The sequence below is a fragment of the Pleurodeles waltl genome, chromosome 11 (assembly GCF_031143425.1).
Source record: "Pleurodeles waltl isolate 20211129_DDA chromosome 11, aPleWal1.hap1.20221129, whole genome shotgun sequence".
Taxonomy (NCBI): domain Eukaryota; kingdom Metazoa; phylum Chordata; class Amphibia; order Caudata; family Salamandridae; genus Pleurodeles; species Pleurodeles waltl.
Window position 1 is genome coordinate 703,661,841 of NC_090450.1, and position 25,855 is coordinate 703,687,695.

The following is a 25,855-nucleotide window of genomic DNA, read 5'->3' on the forward strand; positions in this document are numbered from 1 at the left end:
CTGTCCTGTCCAGTATGGCATCTCTAGTAAGATTCCAATCCCCTCCGATAATATAGCGTGTGGTCCCTATTTCGGTCAGTACGCGATTGAGTTGTAGGAAGAAGGAACGCTTTGGTCCGGTTGGTGCATAGACAGAGCCCACACATAGGAAGGTATTTCCTATTTTCAGTTTGACAAATGTATATCTCCCTTCTGTGTCATTCCATGTTTTAATGATCGTGGTCGGCAGGGATTTACGTATTAGTATCGCTACGCCACATTTACGAGGAGTGCCTCCCTTGATTCCCTGATCTTCTGGACAGCAGCTGAAGAGGACCTTTCCTACCCAGTCACGTCTAAGTTTGTCGGACTCTATATTATCAAGATGCGTTTCTTGGATCAGGGCTATGTCTGCTTTTTTAGATTGGAGATATGACAAGATCTTTTTCCGTTTGATGTAATTCGTCATGCCATGAACATTCCAGGAGAGGATTCGTAGAGGGTGTACTATGTGGGGGGTTGTCGCTGACATACTGAGCTGGAGGAAGGAATTTCAGCAATACTGGGGGTGGTAATCGTGTGGTACTGTGTTCCCTGTAATATGAATATTTGGGAGTTCGAGGGGTGAGACAGAGGCAGCTGATGAGGGTCGGGTACCCCAACAAGAAAAGGGTGGGTGGGGGGGAGAAACAAGAACGTGTAGGGGTTGGTGAGGGAGGGGAAAGGGATAATATGGGAGGAAAGAAGGCTAGAGTTAGCGTTTATCTGTAAAGGGGAATGGATGTGATGATTAGGAGGGGAAGAGGTTAGAGGGATATAGGGAGGATCGGGAGTACTATGCTCCCTTAGGGACGGTCTGTAAACGGCGAGTCCGAGTCCTATCCGACCTCCTAATGCCGTCGATGCAGCCTCTCTGCCGAGGAGGCGGCGTTGGGGCAGGGGAGGCCAGTATTGATCCAAGGTGGTCGAATGCACAGGTTCTGAGCTGAGCTCCGGAGGAGGGGAACGGATATGGGGGGAAGCCATGGGCATATTATGGAAGGGGGGGGGGCTGGGAGAGGGTAGTAGCTATGTTGATGAGGGAGGGTATGATGTGTAGATAATGGGGGGGGGATTTGGTGACATAATTTTAATATGGCGAGGGTGGATACAGTGGGAAAGGTGGTAGAGGGGGAGTTCGCACTGGCATGGATTAAGAGATGGAGAAGGATCCAGTTGATACCTCGCAGTGTCCAGTGTCTAAGTTAATAGGGTAGATTTTTATCCTATTTTCGAGTGGAAGGGGGCTAGCGATCACTGTACATGATGTATGTCATCGCAATGGGTTCTATGTTGTGAGGGTATATATTGGTCGAGGAGAGGGGGTGGGTGTGGATCAGGGTGTGTATTTGTAATCATGATTATAATGATAGATATAAATGTGGTGATGGTTGTAATGTAGATGTTACCGTAGGTGTTGGTATTTGTGTAAGGGGGGGAGAAGTGATTTGTGGGATCAAGGGGTGGGTGTCTAAAGGGCCGGAGGAGAGGAGAGGGCAGGGGGGGGGGGGGAGGGAGCTAAGTAACATAATGGCGGTTCAGATCAGGATATTGGAGTACATTTGTACCTAATAACAGTTGAAATATTACTATACTTATATAGCATAATATCGCTATGTCAAACAACATAATGTCAAACAGCATAATGTCACTGCAATCTGTTAATTTGTATAACATAACATAGTATAATATAGCATAACGTAACGCAATATAACTTATTTCCACACAGGTTATCTTATTACATTCTATTAGTTTATATGTCTCGGGACCAGCCCCGGCGTGGGTGTTGTTATTGAAGGGTAGAACATGGGTTGTGTATACAAGTGGTTGGTCTACTGCTCATCATCTACGTGGTCAGGTGTCATCGCGAGTATATGGGGGGGTTGCATCCCCCTCATGGGGAGGATTCTGGGGAATACGTATGAATGTCGACCTGTTTGTCATGTCTCCATGGAGATATAGTGTTCCCGTAAGAAGTAGTGGTGAATCTCCGTAATATGTAATGTTGTGTTGTATTATATCTTATCGTCCCCTGTGGCAGTACTATAGTGATCGTCGGGATGTGTATTATTGCATGTAGATTATATTACATTCGTTTCGTTTCCCGGAACGGCCGTTTAAGGGAGAAGTGGAGGGTGGTAGATTTAGCTGAGAGGGGACAGCGTTACGACTTGTCTGCAGGATCGGGCCCGTTCATGTAGTCTTGTTGTTATTGTGTGGTGTTGTGTTGTCGAATATTCTATATTGTAGTAGTGCTGTGAGGGGTTGAATGGTAGCTTCTCTTTAGGTGTTGGAACTTGTCCCTACTGAGCAAGGTCCCGATGTATGTGTTTGCATCACCTGTGTGGTCTGCAAGATCCGGCTTGTGCGTTTCGTGTTATACAGTGGATGTCTATGCAACAGTGTTATAAAATAAGCCCGTGTTATCTTGTAGAACATGTAAACATAATGGTCATCTAATGTTGTTAAAAAAGGTTATTGACGATTGTTAAGTAATAATGGTTACAAACAAAACCCGGGCTTGTACTCATCCTTCCGTGAGTTCTCGTCGTTCCGGTTTCAATGTCTTGTAATCATCTCACATGCACCCAACGAGGGATCGGTGTTTCAGGGGGGTACAGTCATTGGTTTTAGAGGTGATCTGGATTTGTCTCTTTCTGACAGTTGGGTGTAGGTTGCCACAGCGTGGAGAACCTGACCCCTGTCGTCGTGTAGTCTGGCTAGCCTCTCTGTGTCCCTGCCCCTTTGATTGAGGTCGGTGTCATGATGGAGCGGGCCTTCTTTCTCTGGGCCCGGGGGTAAGGGTCCTCCCCCTTCGTTTTCTCTCCCGGTATCTTGTGAACAGTCTGGATTGGTAGAGTCCATAGGCTGATGTTGAAAAGAGTCAAGGAAAAGGCTCAGTTCGTCTGGATTATAGAAGTCTTTGGATATACTGTTATTGGTGACCCACATTCTGGCGGGGTCGAAAAGGCCGAATTTCATCCCCATTTGGCGAAGTCGAGGTCTTAGAGCTAGGAAGGCTTTTCTTCGTTCGTTGGTGTCCTTGGAGTAATCAGCTGTTATTCGGATGTCATGTTGGCCTATCCGGAAAGGGCCCTGTTTACGCGCCGTTTGTAATATCTGTTGGGCATGGTTGTGGCGTAATAGACAAGCGATTATCGATCTGGGTCTTAAAGATGTATCAGAACGTTTCGGGCCTACTCTGTGTGCTCTTTGGAATTCCAGCGGTGGGTCGAAGTCCAGGGAGGTTAGTTTGGGGAGAACGGAGCCCAGGAAGGCCTGCATGTCTGTACCTTCTTCATGCTCCGGGATTCCCAGTAGGCGAATGTTATCTCTTCGGCTCCTATCCTCTAGGTCTGTGAATTTACTCCTAAGGTAAAAGAGGTCTTGGTCTCTGTCTCGATAAGTGGTCATCTGCGTTTCTAATGAGCCCATGCGGTGTTCCAAGCCTGTCACCCTGGTTTGAAAACCTGCAATGTTTAATCTCATAGATTTGGTTTCCAGGGTCAGTGAAGACAGAGAAGCGTCCATTCCCTCTATTCGGCGGCTGACAGCGGTGATCTCCTGTAGTATTTTTTCCATGGTTATTGATTGTTCCTTGTCAGACATTGTGGTGGATTGTGTTGGGGAGGGTGGTGAGTGAGGTCCTCTTATCGTAGATATTGGACGCTTGTGATGGAGAGCTTCGGAGAATAATAATTGTCGTGCCGACTTACCAGTGGGTTTCTGGTTTGTGTTGCTGCCGGGCATCGCCTTGTCCGTCTGTGTGTGTTGTCCAGCTGGTTTCGGAGTTTTCCTCGAAGTCTGGCGAAAGCAGTGTTACGCAGTCAGCCGGCTCTTGTCGTGTTCTGACTTTTGATGTTCTCTCTTTTTTTTTTTTTTCCCTTTTCTTTTTCCCCTCCTCTTCTTCTTTTTTTGTTTTGTTTTGGGGGGATTTTAGGGTTGAGGCGGTATTTTATTTGGTCCTTTTTCTGTTCCCGGATGTGTTCGGGGGGAATTGTTTGGTGTGTTTCTTCTTTCTTTCTGTCTTCTCCTCCTGTTTTGTTTTTCTTTCCCTCCTTCTCCCCCTTTTGCCTCCCCTCTCCCTCTTTGTTTAGCTTGGTTCTTAGCTCTCTTCTTCCCCTTTTCTGTTTGCTCTTTCTTCCTCCTTCCCTTTATTTTTCCCTTACTCCCCTTCTTCTCTTGTTTCCGTGTCTTTATTCCTTTCTATTGTTTACTGTCCTGGTTCGCCCCTCCTCACCTTGTTCCCCTCGCCGCTCCGCGGCATTGTCTTCTTCTCCCGGGCCAAATAGAGGATAAATGCTCACCGCCTCCCTTTGGAAGTAGGATGCAAAGGACTGTGCCTGCGACTCCAGTCGCCGTAATGGTAGGGAGGCCGGCTCCTCTCTCGGCTCGAGAGCGCGGCTCCTCCCCCGCATTTGGGCCTACCTCGATATTGTGCACCCTAGGTCCCCTGATGCTCCGGAGCGTGTCCCCACTCAAGATCGGAGGTCCTGGGCTTTGGGGGGCTCCTCAGGGTCTTCCGGACTGGGTTCCTCCGTCCTTAAGAGAGCTGTTTTTCTGGTCGAGGAGACGCTCAAGATCGGAGGTCCTGGGCTTTGGGGGGCTCCTCAGGGTCTTCCGGACTGGGTTCCTCCGTCCTTAAGAGAGCCATTTTTCTGGTCGAGGAGACGCGGCTCCGCCCTCTCTGTAGGCCATTTTTCCCCCTTTCCCTCCGAGGCGCGCTGTCGGCCGATAGGGTCTCGGTGGCCAGTTGTTGAGGTTCGGACGGAAGCTCAAGGTTGTGGGAGGGTTTCGGCGTGCGTTAAGGCGATTTTTCGGCCTCCATAGGGCCCCCCGCCACCTCCTCGGGGCCACTGCGGCGTGGAGCTCGGGACTAAGGCGGCCATCTTCTTTCGTGGCCCGGCCACGCCCCTTGAAGTTTTCTATTCTAAGGGAATTGAAGTGGTGTCAAGTAGGATCGCTAAGTGGATTGTTGGGTTGCAAGAGTATGATTTTGTTGTGAAGTATGTTCCTGGTTCAGACAACGTATCAGCTGATGTTTTGTCTAGACTTGTACCACCAGATTCTAATGTTCAGGAGGATGATTGCATAAGTGATGATTTGGAGTGTTTTGAGCGTGTGTGTGAGGTAGATTTTGAGATAATCTCGGAGTTGAAGTGGTGTGAAGAAACTGTATCTGACAAAGTTTTGACTGAAGTCATTAATTTGTTACGAAGTGGCTGGAAGAATAAACATCAAGGTTGTGTGGAGAGTAGTGGTTTCTGGAATGTAAGAAATGAACTAGCGCTCGATTGTGATCTGCTGCAAAGAGGTACAATATTAGTCCCTCCCTCCAATCTGAGAAACCACTTAATAAACCAAGCTCACAGCAGTCATATAGGCATTTCAAACACCAAAGAAAGATTGCGTTCCTCCTACTGGTGGCCTGGCATGGACACCCATATAGAGAGGGTGGTGAGAGATTGTGTGCAGTGTGCTATTAGTGAAAAATCGATGAAACCCAGGGTACAACCTATGGTGATTAGAGATAAACCAAAAGGCCCATGGGAAGACATTGCTTTGGACATTTTGGGACCCATTTATGGTGAGAATACGGTGGAGTACATAATTGTGGTTTTGGACATGTTTTCCAGATGGCCGGAGTTATGTTTTACTAAGAGTATTGAGACTTGCAAGGTTATAGAGTTGGTGAAAGATTTAATAACTAGGGAAGGTATTCCCTCTACTCTTCTCACTGATAATGGAGTGCAATTGGTTTCCAAGGAAATGAATGATTTTTTGAGTGGATGTGGGATTAAGCATAAGATGTGTGCTTTATATCATCCCGAATGCAATGGTATGGTGGAAAGGTTCAATCGAGTTATTAAAGAAACTATATCTATTGCTAAGGGGAGTCATTTGAATTGGAAGCAAGAGGTGTTAAAAAAATTACGAGTGTATAGGCATACCCCACATTCTACTACTGGTCAAACACCGTTTGCTCTTTTCCGAGGTAGGCGTGGAAGCACGATATTGGAACCAAAGTGGATGAATGATCTCTTGGATAGCAGAGGAAGAGTGGTAGTGGATGAAAATTGGAGGCTTAAGGAACAGGGAAAGATGCTAAAGAGTAAACTGAGATTTGATAGAGCGAACTTTGTAAAGAAGACAGTAATTAAGGTTGGTGATTGGGTTATGATCAAAAGACCCCTGGGTAAGGGGTGCGGGAGGAAATTATCACTCCCCATGAAGGTATTGAAACTCTTCACCAATGCTGTAAAAACGGACGATAACAGGATATGGAACTTGAATAGGGTTGTCAAGTATGGTGGTGACCCTCTTGATCTAAATAAAGATGATGTACATTATGAAGGGACTGACGTTCTTACAAAGAATGCAAGTTTGAGAAGATCGAACGATGGAACTGACAATTCTACAGAGCATCCAGAGTTGAGGAGATCGAGCAGAAGCATCAAGACACCTTCACATCTTAAGGACTATAAATTAATGTGAAAGAATTTCCTGTTTATTTATCTTATGACTTCTCTTTTTGTTTGTATTTATATTTGTAGTTTCCAAATTCATTATTTGCTTATATATGTGTTTATACTTTGCTTTGCTTAATGAGAGGGAGAGGTGTTGTATCAGGGACTCCTTTAGAATGTTAACTTGTTAGAACCCTGTTAAGGATGCTAGGAGAATGTTGAGTGAGTTGGAGACAGTTGAGAGGTGGAGCGGAGGCTGGGATGCTTATCTCTCTTGAACTTTTGTAACTTCAATAAACGAAGAAACCTGGAACATCTTTGAGTATCCTGACGTCTTGCTTGCCTCTAACTTTACATTACAACACTTAGATTTTGGTAAAGCCAACTAAAGCATGTTAACCTAATCCCTACGCAAGTCAACTGCAGCACGTATAACTACGAAGTGGTAGTCTTTTGCATGAATGGATGGATCCTGCTTAAGAATTTCGGATCCCATACAACATGGTGTCCACATAAAAAGATCATTTTAGCTTAATAAGGAGGGCCACATAGAACCCTTAAAGTCTTCAAGTTACGTTTTTAAATTGAAAAGTATACAGCAGATTTATGACACCCTGCTGTGCCTTTATATATATGACATAAGCCAGCCATGTGTTTCTCCCTTGATACCTGCCTCAAAGAAGCGGGATAACATCTCAGTATGAGACACCATTCCAAAGGCAGCCAATAGAGTCCAAAGGACACTGGTGGAAACTCTGCCCACTTCCTGTATCATCTGCAGCTGGGTCACGCATAAACCAAGATAGCCTTTGTTCCATGACCTGCTGTCAATCTTGGCAGCTCATTTCTCGAGATGTTATTTCCCTCAATAAATGTAATTAGCTGTGTATTTGCGCTTTTCTTATACAAACTTGGCATTAAATGGTTATAAATATATGGGTTTATAGGTCTTTGGTACAGTCGAGTTCAGAGCAGATTTTTCTAAGCAGGGGAATAATTAAAGTTTTTTTTTTCCAGCAGAAGGGTACCAATCATGACATAAAGGAACCATAGGAGCAATGTTATGATCACTGAAATATTTTGATAAGACAAGGAACTAGTGGCGAGCTAGTTCTTATAGTTTTACTCACTGTGACCATATAGCTCTCCAGGGTTAAAGAGCTTATGACCCCACAAAACTGGACTATTGGTGTTTGAAGGTGAGTAAAATTTATCATATTTCAATTTTGGAAAGAAAGTAAAAGGAGAATGCCTTGTGCAGCTCTTGTGAAGGATGACTGTTACAAATGTTGCGATTTGATTGTTAATCTGATAAATTTTTCACGAATGTGTGAGTATTATTTTTCCCTATGAAATCCTAGTTACATAGTACATCGTTCCTACTGTTTTGAGCGCTTGCTGGTATTCCTTTGTTGCCTGCCTGTACTGGTGCTGTAGTTCTTGCTCCAAATACGTTCAAGAACTTTTCAAGTATGTTTTTATCAGGTAGAGGTGCCAAGGTTGCAGAGAAGTCTTCCTCCTCTTATTTACCATTCTGAGAGGGGCAATTTCTTAAAGAACATTGGAGATCCAGCGATGCAAATGTTCTCCACAGCTTTACCTGCACTGGATACTAACTGGTTGCTGCTTGGCTCACTGGATGCACTTTAGTTGCTGCCTCCTCACTGTACCACCTGGAGCACAGGCAGGGTGCTTCTTCCGATTCTGAATCATGGTAGAGAGTGAGGGGAACCCTCAAATGGGGGTCTTTATAAACCACCCTGCCCACAATGCCATACTAGTTCCCATGAGAAGACACGTTCTTGAGAAAACCCTCTGGTGTGAGGTGGAATCCTCCCAAACTGTGCACTGTTATCGTGTGCTCTGATTCTACTTCTGGGATCTTCACCTAGAAGCATTCCTTTCCTGACAGCCTGGTTGATGAACCTCTGTTAGACACTGCCCTGAACTCTATGGGGAATTGTTGTCTGGTGTCTTGGTGCTGACTGTGTCTGTTACAGAGCACATTGACTCGTTCTGAGATTTATAGTTAATTAGGTTGTTCGAGGTCAGTTCAGAACGCTTACCCTCAAGTAATCATGCTTGCTTTCTCATCCTCTTCCATGTCCTTGGCAGACTACCTCGCCTGAATTTTCTTGAACAGTCCGCCAACCAACACTGAAACTGTTGTCTTTAATAACTCTTGGGGCTCCTTTAATTAAGATGGACAGGCATGGCGTAAGTCAATCTGGTGTGCATAACGAGGCATATAGAGTGGAAAGTGTGAGGCCCATGTTGTTTGTGAAACTCTTAATGCAATTGGCTGTGCTAACAGAGAATAGACATACTGGCTATTTATTGGGTGCTGCCAGTTTCAGTACCTACCCTGTTGGGCCTTATGAGAGAAGTTAACAGTATCAAGCAGTTTTTTATGACTCGATCCACTACCAAGGGGCACCCTATTGGTTTCTTCCTTGAGTGCACTTTACTTCCTGTTGCACCCTCTATAGCTGCATCCATGCTCCCACCTTAAAAAGGCTTGTGTTTCTGCCCAGGGTGCTATAACTCTAGTATCTGGGACATTTGACCACCTGCCAAAAGCAGCTCTCCCAGTCTACAAGAATATCTTCCTCTATCCACATCGGTGCATGAACAACTATATCTGTTCTGCTTGTGCCATTGTAGCTCTTGTCTGTGCTATACAGGTTCCGTGTGTGTGGAATGCTTGCAATTCCTGTCACTATTGCCTGTGGTGAACCGCAATGCACCCACAGTCTGTGTGAGGGGATCTGACACTGTTGATGCACATGTGGTACCTGTTTTGTGTGTGTGTGTGTGTGTGTGTATTGTATATCATTTGTTCTGCTGCCTGTGATTTTTCCGTTCTGTACATGCTAGGAAAGCTTTCATCACTAATTCCCATCTAGTGCCTATTCTGTGTGTGTGTGGGGAGGGGGGGGGGGTTGTGCTGCTGCTGCCTGTGGTGTATCTGTTTTGTGTCTTTGAAATAAGCTTTCCCTACTACTGCACAGCCTGTTTAAGAGAAACCTGCATTACAGCTGCATGTGCTGTGTCTGTTGCTTGTGCACAAGGGACCTTACATTGCTTATGCCATGTTGTAGTATTCTTGTATATCCTGCTAGAGCTTGAGAAAAGCCATGATACTAAATCTAAAAACTATACATAGTTTATATTTTTTATGATTAATATGCATGTTTTGGATATTTTGTTACGTCCACCTTTTCCACTGTGCTGTTGACTGTCCCGTTTGTTGGGCTAGTTTTCAGGGTTCCTAGAGATCCAGAGACAGACATGTATTGTCTGTTGACCTGGAAAGCTAATACCACTGTAAGCTGACTAAATTGCCAATTCTCTCCTATTTAGGTCTGGGTTTTGAAAACATAGCTGTCAAACAAACCTATTGATAACAATATACATATCATGGGCTCTGGGTCCGCTTCTTTCAGCCATTTGCTTTCTTTTATCAGCCTCTTACAGCCAGTGGCATACGTTTTTGTCAGTCACTTCTTGGTTTCACTCAGTGGAGTATTTATTGCTCACTCAGTGCCGTTGGCTGTTCATGTGTATTGTTCTGCCTCCTGCTCAAATGCTTGCATTGATTTGCGTGTGGGAATACTTTACAACTATGGTCCCCTCCTTCCAATCCTGCTGGCTTCCTCCCATGTGTTGTGCTCTAGTGTGCTAACACTTCCTGCTTTAGCACATTAAACACAAACCTATTCACATTGCTTGTGCATGTTAAAGCTTTGACTTTCAGGGCAATGTACAGTAAAGGTTTACTCATGGACGATGACAGGTAGAAACCCACTTATTGTTCGCACTTGAATAACAATAAATTGATTAGTCTGTTGTATTACTTGTAAAAGTATAGGACTTTATACAGTAACAAAAATAATGCAGCAACATTGCAGTTAATCGCAACATTCAATATTTAAGGATATTGGCCTTTACTTTTACATATTAGAACTACAATGCTTCTGCACATGCGTAAATCGGTAATGTTTTGGATGCTCTGGAAGTTGTTTATGATCAACTTGCAATGTTTTGTGGCAGCAGAGAAAGTCATACCAGTCTTGGTGAACACGCAGTCTCCACTAGTTTTGTTTGTGCCCCAGCCATGCTGCCAACTGTGTCACTGGTGAGCTTTGCACCTCAGACCAGGCTGCCAATCACCCATTGTTAGCATACATCACTCAAGGTGGGATAGCTGGGTAAAAGATAATGCTCAGTGGCAGATCCTAATTAGAAGGCTGTGGATTTGGAACCAGAACAACAGTTCAGTTATACTCAATCTGTGATAGAGGGAGGGTATGTGGTTCTCCACGGTGTACTCGTAGGCAAAAGGGTCACTGTTGCATGCGTATGTACCCCAAACACTCACTCGTCTGAATTCTTCTCTGCTATAGGGAATAAAATTGTCAGTGCTGATCATTGAATAGCAATCTGAGGGAGCGATTGTATTGTGCTGCTAGGCCCACGCTTAGATAAGTCCTAGTCCTCTTTGAGGCCTCACTCTGAGCTGCTGTTCAGCTGCACTCAATAATTTTGGGACACAATCTAACGGATGTTTGGCATGCCAGACACCCCCAGACAAAGGAGAGCACATACATAACTACTTCTTGTGGCACTTCTTTGTGTATAGACTACTGGTCGATAATAAAAGATCTAGTTGAGCAAACTATAAATGTAGACCATCTACCTGAAACTCTTTCTGACCACATGTAAGTGGTCTTGACATTGTCATTTAATGCTGCAACAAATTGCACCTCTTCATAGAGACTTCCCCCGCTCCGCAACCCCGCCCCGCTCCATGCCCTTTGGGACCCAATCTTCTATGCAGAGATAAGAGGTGCTGTTGTGGCGTTCTTCACTCACAATACTGGCACTGTGAGGTCCCCTGGTGTGCTCTGGGGGAACTTCATGGTCTAACTCCGAGGCATTTGCCTATCTAAGAAGTTGGGAGTACTGCAAGACTTGCACACTCACCTGGCTGCACTGGAGTGTGATCTCAAGAAGATTGAGCTCCTATACTTTAACACAGGAGAGGTGGAGTACCTTGTGCAGTTGTGGGATAAACTAAACTAAATTAATCAGGCTATGTAGAAGCCACTGAGAGGGAAACCCAGTTGCTGTATAAGGTAAGGAGCCCACTGCAATGTGTTATTGGCAAAGACAATATTGCCGGCAAGACCCTTGGTGCATTAATCAAGAAACAATGGAGTAGCTCCTAAATCATGAAGTTAACGTATTATCCCTTCGTGGATTATTCAAGAAACAGCAGAGTAGCTCCTTTACGATGAAGTTAACAATATAAATTACAGAGAGATTGCTTGGGTTTTACATTACCCTATAAACTCCTGCCAGCGATTTGCACACTTGCAAGCTCATTGAATATTTCGTTTTTATTCAAATACTTTGGCTAGATAATACCCAAAGGCATACATCTCTTTTACTGAAGAGGACATTATCCAGATCATCTAGCTTGCCTGGGAAGAAGGCCCCAAACCTGGACGGAATGCCTATTCAGTTTTATGTAGAATATGCAGAGTAAATAGTTCCACATTGACTTGCAATGTATGAGGAGGCTAGGCTCAAAGGCCACCTGCCTCCCTCTGTCTGGGAAACCTTAATAGTAACTATCCTAAAGCCTAACAAGCAGCCCAAATTGTGTGACTCCTATAGACCACTCTCTGCAATAAACATAGACAATAAAATACTGGCCAGACCTCTTGCTGAGAGGCTCCTTCCCCTCCTCTAGGATGAGGTTCACCCGGACCAGTTAGGTTTTGTTCCAGTGATTTCCAATACATATAACCTACGCCCCCTTTTTGCATTGCTCCATAAATTGAATCCACAGCTTTAGAAGATAAGGGTATTCCTCAATGCCATGAAGGCCTTTAGTTCACTGGAGTGGTCTTACCTGTTTGTGCTGCTTTAACACATAGGCATGAGCCAGTCCTTCCTCCAGTGGATCAGGTTGTTATGTACATCTCCCACTGCTAGTCTAGGCATCTGGTTAATGGAGTTGTCTCTCTCCCCCCGCCCTTCATAATTAACAGAGGTACATGACAGGGTTGTCCACTCTCCCCGATTCTCTGGGCCTTTGCCATAGGCCAACTGGCAGCCCCCTTGTGACACTATGCTGAATGTGGCCTAAGCTATACTCTTCAGAGACTCGTGATCTCCACATACCCAGATGATGTGACCTTTTATGTGAAAGACCCAGCACTAAATCTCACACCAATGTTACGTGAATGTCTCCGATTAGGTGCACTTACTGGGATCACTATTAACTGGTCCAAGTTGGTGGTTTTTCCCCTGACAGAAACTACAGCCCGTTTCCCCACAGAATTCCCATTGAAGTGGGTTGACACATCTGCTAAGTACCTTTTGGATCTGGGTCAGTGGCAACATAAAGCAAATTTGGCAGGAAGAGAACTGTGGTGCTGTTATTGGGTGGCTGGGGGGAGTGGATCTCTTTCTGTTCAGATTGCCTCTGTCCATTGCAGACAGCATGGTGGTCTCCCCACCCTCAACCCCTTTTCACAAACATTACCATTCACTGCACCAGGGCCTTCTTGGATTGTATTGAATCTCTGTTTATCTGTTTAGCATGGGCTGGAAGACAGCCAAGATTGTCATGGGAGGTGCTGACCCTGCCATTCAACCTGGGGACTATGCGTCCCTAATATTGAATTGTATTATTACACAAGGGCTCAATTTGCCTATCACTGGGTACACCCCACGTCTTACCTGCCTCATGTTGTGGCATAGGTGAATAGCGTTGACCTGTGCCCATCACCATGGTGGGGTGTGTAGCGTTGCGCCCTAGTTACACAATTGACACTGTCAAATGTACGAAATAGGCATGGGACTCGTTCAACTGCAGGGCTCGCATAGACTGCCTCTGCATTGCCAATCTGAAGCTGGCTTACAATGCACTGCTACATCTCACTGCCGAGTCAGCAGCAGATGGGTGAAATGGGAGATTTATACCGTAATGGCACGTCCGTTAGTTTGCAAGGCACTGACGATTTGACAGTGGAGCCTTGGCAAAACTGGTGCAACCAGACAAATTTGTACTCACCTAACTACCAATTGCGCCTCAGTCATAATAAATTCTTTCAAAGGCTATATCGTATGCCCCCTAGCTTGTATAAAATGGGGATTTTGACTGAATCCCGTTATGTGCTTGCCTTGACACAGTGGATGCTGATTTCCTGCACTTGGCTTGGATATGTGCCAGGGTGGCGGAGTTTTGGTCTCTCTTTGACCGCGTAGACAAGATAAGTTTCACCATACCAAGAACACCACCTGTCACCCTGCTGGGCTCTGGGAGAGATATCCCAGCAGGCACCCGCAAACTCACAACCACAATGTTACTTTTGCACAAGAAGAGGATGGCAATGCTTTGGGAGGTACAAGTTGGTCCTTGCAAATTTAGCTGGCTGCGATAGCCACTCATGCCAGTTAAATCCAGCCTCCAGGACATTTGGAGTCCTCTCTGTCCTATTTGACTCTACAGACTGAACACGACCATGAGATGTCTGATACACGTGTGGGGGGAGCCTGGGCCTGCTATACTCCTACTTAAATATTGACTTGTCTGTATGGCAGTTGGTAATTACTACTGGCACCTGGAAGCTGACTCTGCTTATGATATATGAAACTATGCATGCCCTTTTTTACTCTAGTATGTATAACTTAAGTATGCTTTGGATCATTGTTTTGTAATGAAAACTGCATGTTTTCTTTTTGTGTTTTGCTCTCTTCTGTTTTTATTTTTTTGCAGTTTACAAGAACGTAAATTAAAAAAGAAATACAGTTCACTACAGTGCAGGTTGTTGAGCCACAAGCGCCTAGGGATATCTTTGACTGTTGCTGTTGTACTTGCTACAGTATTTGAATGGTGCACTGAGTTGCATTGCAGCAGGACCTCTGGGAGCCTCCCATCACGCTGCCCTTGAGCCACAACATGGAAGGTCCCCCTCAGTCAGGGAAATGTTGAGAGAAGTTGCAGCCATCACTTTACTCTTTTTATGTTTGGGCTGGGCATACCTCCTGCTCCTGTATCTTTAGAAAGCACTAGTCACTGCTGGCCTAGCAACAGGTAGATCTCTGGGGCTCATGTGAATTCATGCAGTTTCCTAGATTACAATGCAGTTCACCTTCGTATCTTTAGATACACGTGTTAAATGTCTCAGTCATCGAACATAGCTCAAACTCCTTCTGGTGGAACAGTCACATTTCCTATCTGTGGCCCATTCTTTTTCTATATTGTGCATACAGAGCTCCTTGAATTAAAGAGGTGAACTTGAGTACTTGGCGTATGACTTATTTCCAGAAACTGTGGCATATGGTATCAGACCAACTGGCCAATCAGCTTGAAAGCCACACTTGAAACTTTAGAGGCATCCAATCAACGCCAGATACATCCTATGTAGGTGCGCTTGAGCTCCATGGATTCCAGTAGCCAATAAGTTGCACTGATTCACAGATTTCATGGTGTTGTGTTTGTGGATGACCAGAACTCTCCAGCACCTATTCATATAGTGTTGCTGGGCTCAGCTCTTTTTGACAGAGCTTGCCACAGGGGGCTCAGAAGGTTATCCCATCTTTTTTGCTGATTTGTTTGGTAATGGCCAGTCCCTTGGCCACCGTCTATTGTTAAGGTGTTTATTCTCTCAGGCATTGGGGTGACCCTGTGGAACTGGCTTGATCATGTTAAGATGTATGTGAATTCATAACTACATGTACACCTTCTGGCAATACATTGGCAGACCGACAGTGGGTCATAAGAAAGAGCAGCGCTGATGGTCATACTGGGAAGGGGAGGTAGTTTATTTTTCTGAGCTACAGCTATTTGTATGCAATATCCATCAAGCGTGGCTGAAATTCTGTAGCATCAAAAATGGTGTAGATTACCTGCCACAGGGATTATTGACTTTGGTTACATTTGCAGGAAAACATCACCAGCAAGATAACATTTGTCTTCCAAATCAGAGTTTTTTGCTCCTCAGTCTTCTGCCCATACGGAGTTAGACCAGCCAGCAATATATGAGACTGATGGGCTATACATAATATTTAAAGTGATATTTTCAAAATGTATGTAGAGTTCACTAGCCTTATCAGCTTTGAAACTTTTATATTGGCTGTTTTTGAGTTAGTTTGGATGTGCTTTGTGGTCTTCCGGCTTGTCCTATGTATACTTAAAAATTGATAATTCTTTGTGAAGCTTGATTGTGCTGATGAACACTCATGATTCCTACTAAGAGCAGAAATTTCAAAATCTTGATGGTTTAGGATTTTGTTTCAATACACTACATAATGTCAACATTCAAAATCATTTTTTATCTTTATAGTAGGATGTACCTTTTATGTTGCTTAGAAATGAAAAATGATGGTTATTGAATTGTGCATTGATTATGGTCGTTACTGGCAAGTTTGGGTTCACAAATTGGTCATTAATATCACTGATTTAGTTTATGTATTTGTTATGGTGTTTGTTTATTACAATATTTTCTAGTGTGTCAGTTAAGAAATAAATAGCCAAAGGCAATTGAACAGGCAAACATTGTTGCAGTACTGGAAGTCCGTACTATGGACCTGAAATGTCTAATGCAGTGCACCTTTTAAGTAAACACAGTTTATGTATTAGCGCGATGGTGAGGTTTAAGTGGTGTGTACATCGAGGAGTGAGTGTAGATGAAGTGATGTTTCCCTGTGTCATTTGGATATAAGGGTTCATTAATGGTCGATCTGAATGGCAACAGCTAGGACTGCCTGCCACTTCAGTTATATGGTGCACCATGAAAAGGTCTCCCTCCTCTAGCACACATTGATTTTTCAGATTATCCATTGCATTCCCCAAGTAAACTTTGTACAGTAGCAGGTTGTCCTTTCCTGTTCTGGCCATAGTACCAGTATATCTGGCACTCCAGAAAGGATAGGACATTGGACGTGGGGCCATAGGGGAGCATAGGAAGTTTGGGTAAGGGAGTGGTCAGTGGGACTAGCATCTGCCTTGGGCTTTCAGGTTTTTAAACAGTGCAAGAAATAGACAAATCTAAGCTGGTGACTGCAGTACACGGTACAACAAATGTCTTATAATGCAAATAACGTGGGACTCTATGGCCAATTCTGTTCTACAGGGAAGGACATAAGTCTCCACTGTTAATTTTTAAAACTTTTAGGTCACTTGCATTATGCTTAAGGTTACAATTTTCAGCTGCAGCCAAAGTGACAAATGTGCCATTTCAAAGGCCACCATGTATTGAATTGGCTGTGCTAGCCTACACTTTTAAACATTTTCCAGTCTTGAGTGTATGGACAGACAACTTGACTGGTTTGAGCTTAAGTGAGTAGGGATCTACTAAGTAGACCCAAAAATCAAGTTGCACGAAACCTCTTGAAGGCTGTGTCCTGTTTGCCCCTCGCTACATGAGGGCTTTTTTTTTAGTCTCTCTTTTTGTCCTATACCATTTTTGCCCTACCCCTTGTCTTCTGACTCCTTGAGGTTTGCCCACATGCCTCCCTCTCCATTCGTGCATCCATTTTTTAGCATGGCTTCCGTAGGGCTTCTGATTCTTTTACCCCATTGCTTTGGTGCTCCCATTCATTGCTGACTGTTCACTCACTTGTACTTGTTTGAACACGTTCAAAGGCCACTGCTGTCTATTTCTTTTACAGGGCTCACATGTGGTGAATTCCCTGGCTAGTTTCTCAGATGTACCTATTGCCAACCAGTGTTTGTATCACTGGCTCCATGAAACCCTGCTTTTGATACTTCTTCCTCTTGTTGGTTTTTCAGGATATCTACCCCTTCCACCAAGTGCTCAGCAGTTTGGGCATAGCACTGTTCACATATGAGTCAATCATCGAGCCAAGTTACAAGAAGCACACATCCACAAGGCATGTCCCTCAGATATCAAGCAACGCAAAGGATACCAACCCACATCATGATCCAATACCAGGAACTCACCCTGACACAGAGAAGCCATGCTCTGCGTCGAAGCCACAATCCCTGCCAGCATCCAAAGCAAAGCCACACTTTGCTTTGAGACCATCAACCAACAATCCGGCCCTTTGTTGACAAGCTCAAAGCCCACTTCAAAGCCAAAGTCGACGCACAAGAGCCAGCACACTCTGGCCCTGAGATCGAAGTGGATCCCTTCTCCAACGCCTAGACCTGAGACCTCGGAAGGATCGGTACTTGAGAGGCCTGCAGACGTCTTCAATGTTTATAGGCTTCAAACTCCAGGCATTCTTACCATTCCAAAGAAGAGACTTCTTAACTTTTGGGGAGGAGCCACATTCACCTGCCCCACTTCCACCACCAAGCCTTAAAAGGTCAGGTCATAGTTGCTGCTAGCCTCCCCTTGCTTTTAACCACTTCCTTCCACACCTTCTCCAACACCTCCTCCTCCTGTACCTCTACTGCCCCCACATTCTACACTGCCTGACACACAGCACACAGACTGTGACTCAGTGAGCCCTTACTACCATGAGGACCCAGTGGAAGAGCCATTTAGGACTTGGGAGAGGGTGTAGGCGTTTCATGTTCTACCATGTGCAGCCGACCACCATCGGGTCCCAGTGCATATCTGTTTCCTTCGTACATACTGCTCATAAGAGGACCTCTGCCTAAGCTACGAGAAACATGCCTCATCTACCTCCAGATAAAGAATCCAAAAAGAGAAATGCAGCAGGGAAGAGAGTGCCTTTTGGGACAGCCGCCCATTGGAGGATTTCCAGTTGAGTGGGCCTCCTCTCAAGATGTAATCAGTATCATGGGGAAGCTAAGGAAGAGCTTGTTAAGCACATCCTAGAAGCCTACACGAAAAGGCCTGAGAAACTGGTTGCTGAAAAGAAAATCAATCCATAATTCCAACTTCAACTGCACTGTAGATGTAGTGGACACACCATCCAGGGGCATTCATGACAGACTGCTACCTCAAAAGAATGCTTAGCTTTGAGTGTCTGGGTTGCGCCGTGAGATGCAACAGCACCTTCTAAATGGACCCTTCAATATGGAGCATCTTTTCGGCCCACGAGTAGATCGGATGCTAGAGAAAATTAAGAAAGACATAGACATCGCTTTATAGTCCTGTACACCCAACCCTGCATTTCGTAAACAATGCAGTAGAGTAGGCATTAGGTAGGGGGATTAACATGAATGCACCTGTAAGCAATTGGATTATTGTTTGGGATGGGCAACTACCAATTTGAAGGAATAATCACAACTTTTGTCAGAGGGAACCCTCACCAAATTAACCAGAGCTCACCCCCTAGTAGCTATGGCACAGAACAGACATGCTTAACAAAGTGCAGTACCAAAACAGTATGCAGTACCAAAACAGTAAATGCAGTCATGGACCCTGAGATCGACTCCATGCCCCCGCAGTTCGGTGTGCCTGAGCCAAACTACTACACAATTGGGCCTGCGGCCTAGGCTTATGTGATGTGTGACATATCTGGCATCCTAGGACGAGATAATACACACACGTCTGCGGCTCACCTCACACACACACGAAGATAGGCCTCTTTCTCATGTGAGCCCCAAACGTCCTTTTGGTGACTGGTGCACAGATCCTCCCTCATGGAATCTCCGACCATGCTCCAGTCTTCTTACGAGTGGGTACCCCGACACTGCTCAGCGCCCCATGTGGTGTTAAAATGCATGGCACCTTCATGATGAATCGTATGCCCAAGCTCTGTGCAAGGAACTCACACGCTGTCTTGCGCAGAATGTTCGGTCAGTGCAATCACCTGGCTCCTTATGGGCTGCCTGCAAGGCCACCCTTAAGGGACATGCCAGACACCTTCGCCGGATAGCGGAACGCACCAGACTCCAGCAGGTAACAAGTTTTGGAGCACAGGACTTGCGCCGTGAGGTGCAGCTCTATCCTGCCACCCATGCAACTATTACCAGGAAGTTATTGTCACTACAAGACGAGTTTTGTCACCTTTCTCTTGAATCCGCAAAACACATGTGGTGAGCCTCGACCGCCCGGGTATATGGATGGGGGGCCAAAAACGGCAAACTGTTGTACTGGTTGTTATCCAGCTCCTAGCCAGTAGATATTGTTGATGACTTGGGCTCTCCGATTGGGCGTCTGTCTGTTGCCCAGGCCTTTGCTGCCTACTGTGCCAAGCTCTATACAGAGCGACCATGACCCCGAGTTGAGTGGGCACTTCCCCCTCCTTCAAGATGTGTCCATCCCTGTGCTACAGCAACTCGATGAAGCCATCACGTTGGAAGAAATTATGCAGCTATCTTGAGCCTGGCCCGTCATATCTTTTCAAGTACTTGTAAAAGCAGAGGTGGGCCCTAAATATCACAGACTAGTGCTTATCCTCTATTCCAATCCATCAGCCCGGGTTCAGGTTAATGGAGTTGTCTCCGATTCCTTCCACATCCACCATGGGACCCGCCACGGTAGTCCCTTGACCCCTTTCCTTCTCACGTTAGTGATTGAACCACTGGTGAGTACTATACGAAACAACCCACTAACCCAGGGCTGGGCCTGGCCCACTTGGCAGGAAGACCATATCGCTTCTGTACCTGGCAAACGCGGCCGGCAGTGGTCCTCAGTGTTTGCAGATCATGAGCCTTTTTCAGAGGCCTCGGGATTTACTCTTAACCCAAACAAATCAGTATTAATCCCGTTACACCCCGCAAGGGATTGTTTCGAGTGGCAACACAATATCCCAATCCGTCGCAATAGCTTCCGCTATTTGGGCATTACTGTCGTCATGGTACCTAAGTTGGCCTGGTCCCACAATATCACGCCACTTACCCGGAATGTTAAAGAGGACCTCAGTAGATAGCAAGCATTGCCCCTTAATGTTTTGGGTAGGATCGCCCTGTATAAGATGATGGTACTGCCATGATTCCTCTACCTTCTTCAGAACTTCCCCCACCAGCTCTCCTACAACTGGTTCAACAAAATGGACTCCGTGGCAATCCAATTCCTGTGGTATAACTCGCACCCCCTGCCTAGCTTGCCGCACCTGTCAGTGCGACATGTATGAGGGTGGGCTCAGGATGTCTAATTTATACCTTTATTATCTCACTACACAATTGCTCAATTGCTGGTGATCAATGAATCGCTGGGAGATGGGTGGTCAGATCTGGCATACCAGCTTGAGCTCCTGACCGTGGGATTCCCTAAGATCCTGGCTCTGTTGTATGGTGCTCCACTCTCCAGGATGATTCCCAAAGTGACATAACTGGTGTTTGCAGGATAGAGGGTGACTCACCCAGCAGATTCCCCCGCCCCCATGGCAGGGAACGTGGCTCAAGGAGGTCAGGTGGGACAACATTGGCATTGCTCTACTGTGTGACGTCTGGAGCGGCTCCCATTTGTTGTCCTTCTAAGAGCTGCAACAACAGTATTCCCTCCCCAACACACAGATCCACAAATATCTGCAGCTATGACACACGTTGAGGGTCTACATCCAGCTCAACACGGTCCTTCCAGAGTTTAACCCAGTGGAAGCAAAGATTCTGATGGGGGTCCTAGGCATGGGGCTGGGTTTCCCAAATATACCACACTCTGATCATAAACAGAATGGAACCTCTTATGTGCCTTAGGGCGGATGGGAGGGCTGGTTGGGGCGGCTGGAAGAGGAGGACTGGCGAGACACCCTGATGACCCCAAGAGACCTGACCCTGTCCTCACGTCTCTGATTAGTCTAGACATATTACTTACACAGTACATACCTTACTCCTGAAAAGATGCATAGGCCAGGTCTTCGGGCCCACTCCGGTTTTCCTCACTGCTCACACCCTAATGCTGCTTTCTTCTACATGGTGTGGTCCTGCCCATGCATAGAGCAATATTGGGAGGTGGTGGTTACCGAGCTCTCTGCCATACTGAATGTGGCAGTTGAGGTGCTCTATTACCTATCCTGCTGGGTGTCCTTGAGGGTATGGAGAACAGCAGGGCGGACCACACCTTCCTGGGAGCCTCACTGCTGGCGGCAAAACGTAATATAGTCGCCAGTTGGAAGTCAGCAGAAGCCCCCTCACTGACCCGGGAGAGGCTGGGGGTGGATTGGTGAGCCCAGCAGGAGAAGCCGGTATATGAGGAGTGAGGTTGTCCAGCCAAGTAGGATAGAGTGGTGGGTAGATGGAGGGGAAGTGCAATGCCAAATATGGAGTAACCATCTGGTCCGGGACACTGGCAGCCTTGCATCGGGCCCACTTGTAGCGTTTCATGAATTTGGGGACGGGACCTGTCGAGTCTATGCTACTAAGAAACATTACATGTGCTGTGTTGATGGAATCAGTGTGGCATATTATAAAGTTGTTAATATCAATAAAAAGTGTTTATTAAAAAAAAGTAATTGAGAAAAAATGCAAATCAATACAAATCTCACTCTATATTAGAGAATAGAGTAAAATCTAATAAACAAAATGACACCACTATGAGACATAAATTCAATAAGGGGAACTAAAGATATTAATTTTAATTTTTTTATGTATAAATAGCCCCAAAGAGCACAAATCTCCAATCATAGTCAATGGTCACAGTTTACCAGGCCCTAGGCGGCATTTGAGGGCGACTGCTATGGAGCACGGATTGGATACACCAACCAGGGTGGTCCTAGCAAAAGATTTTACCTTGTGACCTACCCCTTCAAGTCCAAATCCACCAATGGTGGATATTTCTAAAGTCCCTCAGGACCCCAGGGAGGCACTTAGAGAGTCACAGGGCAAAAATAACATTTTTAAAGTTACTATTCTGTAATATTTAGTGAATCCCAGTGTTTTCTTATGAAACATCCAAACCTGCTTCAGTGAGAATAGCTTTGAGTGCATTTTCACTGTAAGGATAAGTTTATCTTTAAACATTTACATGTTTAAATGCCACACACCCTGTCTTTATGGGCAGTACAGACTACTTAGAGATGACTTAAAAATATTTAAAGGTTACATTTAGAAAGGGGTTTTTTAACATGTCACATTTGCAGTTGAAACCTGCACTGCCAGGCTATTGGCAGCATATTTGAAGTCATGTTTACATTGTCACTGAAGTGGATGGCACAATGGGTGCTGCAAGTTACTTGTGATATTTAACTTACAAGCCCTAGGTACACCTTGGTACCATATACTAGGGATTTATTGGTAGTATAATCTGGCGCATACCAATTTTTTCATGTTGAAAGGAGGAGCACCTTCTGTTTGGCCCTTATCTTCTTTACCCCTAAATGTCTCTTCCCTCCTTTTACCCCTAACCTCCCCTGAACCCTAAGAAAACCCTTACTACTTTACCTCTGCCCATCTCTGAATCCTAACAAACCCTTACCTTGATTTACATCTGTATGCATGACCCCTAAAAATCCTTCTCCCTCTTTATCTCTACCTAGCCATGAAACCTAAAAAAAAAACTCCACTTCCCCTTTGAATACCCCTTTTTAAGTCATTAAAAATATGTGATGTAAAAAACAAATATTCGTGTGGGAAAATACTGAGTTGTGAACAGACCAAAAATGACTTGTGTGGTGTTACTTATCTGCACTGTACTGACCTGTATTGCAACATCCTGTGTTTTTAAAACTGCATGATAAATGTTATATACCTCTTCATTCCCTCCCATTTGCGATGCTGTCCTTGATCCACGCTTCAGATTGGCTCATCTTCATCCATCATTTTAGTGTTACCTCCGTTCTGTGCCTGCTACTGTATCCTCATTGTTCCCAAAAACAATGCATATAGGCCGCTGTACCGCACTGGTTCCCAAGGGCATGTGAGATAGACCTCTTAAATATCTTTGCTAATATTCCTGGCTTAATCCACTTTGAATGTCTATTTTTCAGACATCCTTTTCCCGTTCCATACTCCTGAGAGCCCAGGCACTGTTTCGGTTGCTTGTGTCTTGTGAGGTGTACCCTAGCTTCACGTTAAAGGGTGGGTCTGGGAACCCTTGCTCAGGATCCAATACTGTCCAGCTAAACCATGAAACCTCCATGTGGGCTCGTTTTTTGATGAACCCTGCCTTGATACCTTCCTGTATTGTCTCACCTATCCTGTACATCATTTTTATGAGTGACAAATGTCCCCTGTGTCAGTGTCATTGGTGCAGGTGTACAAGATGGTTCAACACTTCTTTCCCTCTCCTTGATGTGCAGGATTCCAAGGTGACACTTGTTCCTTCTACCAAACGATTGTTTTCTGGTCCATGTAGCAGATCATGGAGGTACGCATTTCCTTCCACCCGATCAGTGGCCCAATTGATTCCTGCTTTGTCTTCTTTGAGAGGTGTGGCCTGCATAGAAAGGATGATAAAATCAGTTGTACTTGAGTTAAATATTCTAGAACAACCAGTGGATTATTCTACTTTATTGCATTGCCAACAAGCAGAAGAACCTGGATTTTAACCTCCACATTTCAAAGTTACTATATCAGTGTTGTTGATCTGAGACAAGATTTTCAGCTTCATACACCTCCACTTCTTTTCATAAACCCTAAGAGGAGAAAATAGGAGTGCTATTCCTCTGACATGTAAACCGAACCAAAGAGTAACCTTTACTCTCAACAGGTTCTACTGGTTAATCCTATTAGCATGTAAACCCTAATTTTCCATAATGAAGAGATTTAGAATGGCTTTGCAAAACAGAGTCCACAACAGTGCACAATTGAAGCTAGAGTTGATGCGGAATTGACATCGTCGTCGACCCAGCAAGTTGAATACCCTTGCCAATCCAGTTGGTTTGTATATACGGGAGGTGACTGCAGCTTTCAAATTACTTACTGTTTCAGTAAAGGGGACTCGTGGATCCTGCATGACAGTTTTGTGAACCTTTTCCGGGTTGGATGCTGCTAATTCCAAAGCTCAGTGTCCAGTTAAAATGGGTAGTGTAGGTTAATAATCACTGTAACCGGTCAGTCGTAGACACAATTTTAAGTTGGGGGTATACACCACATTACCTGTGACACCCACTAAACTGGGCTGATTACAACTTGTTAGAAATTACGAACAGGGATTTAAGAGCTGGAGCAAACCATATATTTTAAGCCAGATCTGTAAAGGTAATAGGGGCAGTTTATTGCTTCTGGGATAAGTTTGACTAGCCTCAGCAAACAGCATACTAAGCCTACCTGAAGTCTGGGCTGCAGAGTTATTATGGCTCCTGGGTGGATCACTTAGTTAAGACAATCTCTGCTGAGTCTTCAGTCAATGAACCTACCTTTTTTTTTCCTCGTGTTAATGGGCATACTCTTCTCCTAAATGGGCAGTACAGGGTAAGTCTCAGCAGTTCGCGCAAATAGCCATTCATCTAGTGATTAAGGGTGGGCAGTAAACTCCTCTGTGTTGGCGGAGTTTGCTGATTTTTGCCACTGCATGCTCCGGTTGGAGCGCAGATTTCGACAACCACAGCGTGGCGGAGTTTACCGGCACCCACTGGCATCTCACCTGACCTTAATATGGCCATTGCCATGGCTTTGCCATTCTGCACGTGTGCCGGTGGTTTGTAGTCTGGGGCGATGGCCAAATTAAGGTCAGGTGCTACACTACTGTTTTTTGTGGCCCTTCCTTTATGCCTAAAATTGGAACCTGAACTGAAAGAGTGCAAGCACAGGCAATCTGAGCAGTGCCTCAAAGGTTGACTTTGCAGCAGTTTCGAATATGCTCAGAAACAGGTCAGCAGTAACTTCGTACCTGAGCTAGTCACTGGGCCTTTCGGAGAAGGGGTGCCAGCTGACCATTTCCACCAAGGCCTTCTACCTGCAGTTCATTAGCAACTCCAAGAGCAAGGCCAATTTCTTCCTGACGTGAGTCCGCTAGGGCCTCTATTTGTTCAGAAGTACTTTAGGTGCTGTGAAAGGATGCGTGTGTCTCTGCATTGTGTAAACAGGTGGAAGGGGGTGTGAGTTCATGCGTGCAGTGACTGGATGTGCTGTGCTCCCAATGTGTTCTCAAATGTGAACCCACACTGACCAGCTGTGGTCTAATCAAATGTTGCCCAGATTTGCACACTCACCAACTGATGTATTATAAAAGATAAGTGATGTAGGGCAGGTGACCCTACCAAACCAGATCAACACTTGCTGCTTTAAAAATTCCCATCCTCCATACACCTTGCCCCAGGTCATATGGGCTGCAGAGGCATAAGACATGAACCAGTGGGCTGACGGTGCGGTATGTACTCTAAGATAGTGTCTGGTTATCGGTGACATGCCAGCCTGTCATATAATGGTAGCACCTGCTACTAACTGACATGAAGAATTTGTTGGTCACTGAATGCTATAACACTCTAAGCCTTTTTTATCGGATTTGCTGAGCACATGCCGGTTAATTGCTCTGCTTTTGAGTCAGCACCAATGTGCTGCGGAGCTCTTGGTTGCAGATAGAGGGCAGAAG

The 25,855-nt window shown here is 45.2% G+C and overlaps 1 protein-coding gene across 2 annotated transcripts in view; it reads left to right on the forward strand.

Moving 5' to 3' along the window:
• The window catches only part of NUDCD3 (NudC domain containing 3), a 204,566-nt gene that overhangs the window by 26,082 nt on the left and 152,629 nt on the right, over nt 1–25,855 (forward strand). The gene's annotated exons all lie outside the window — the stretch shown is intronic.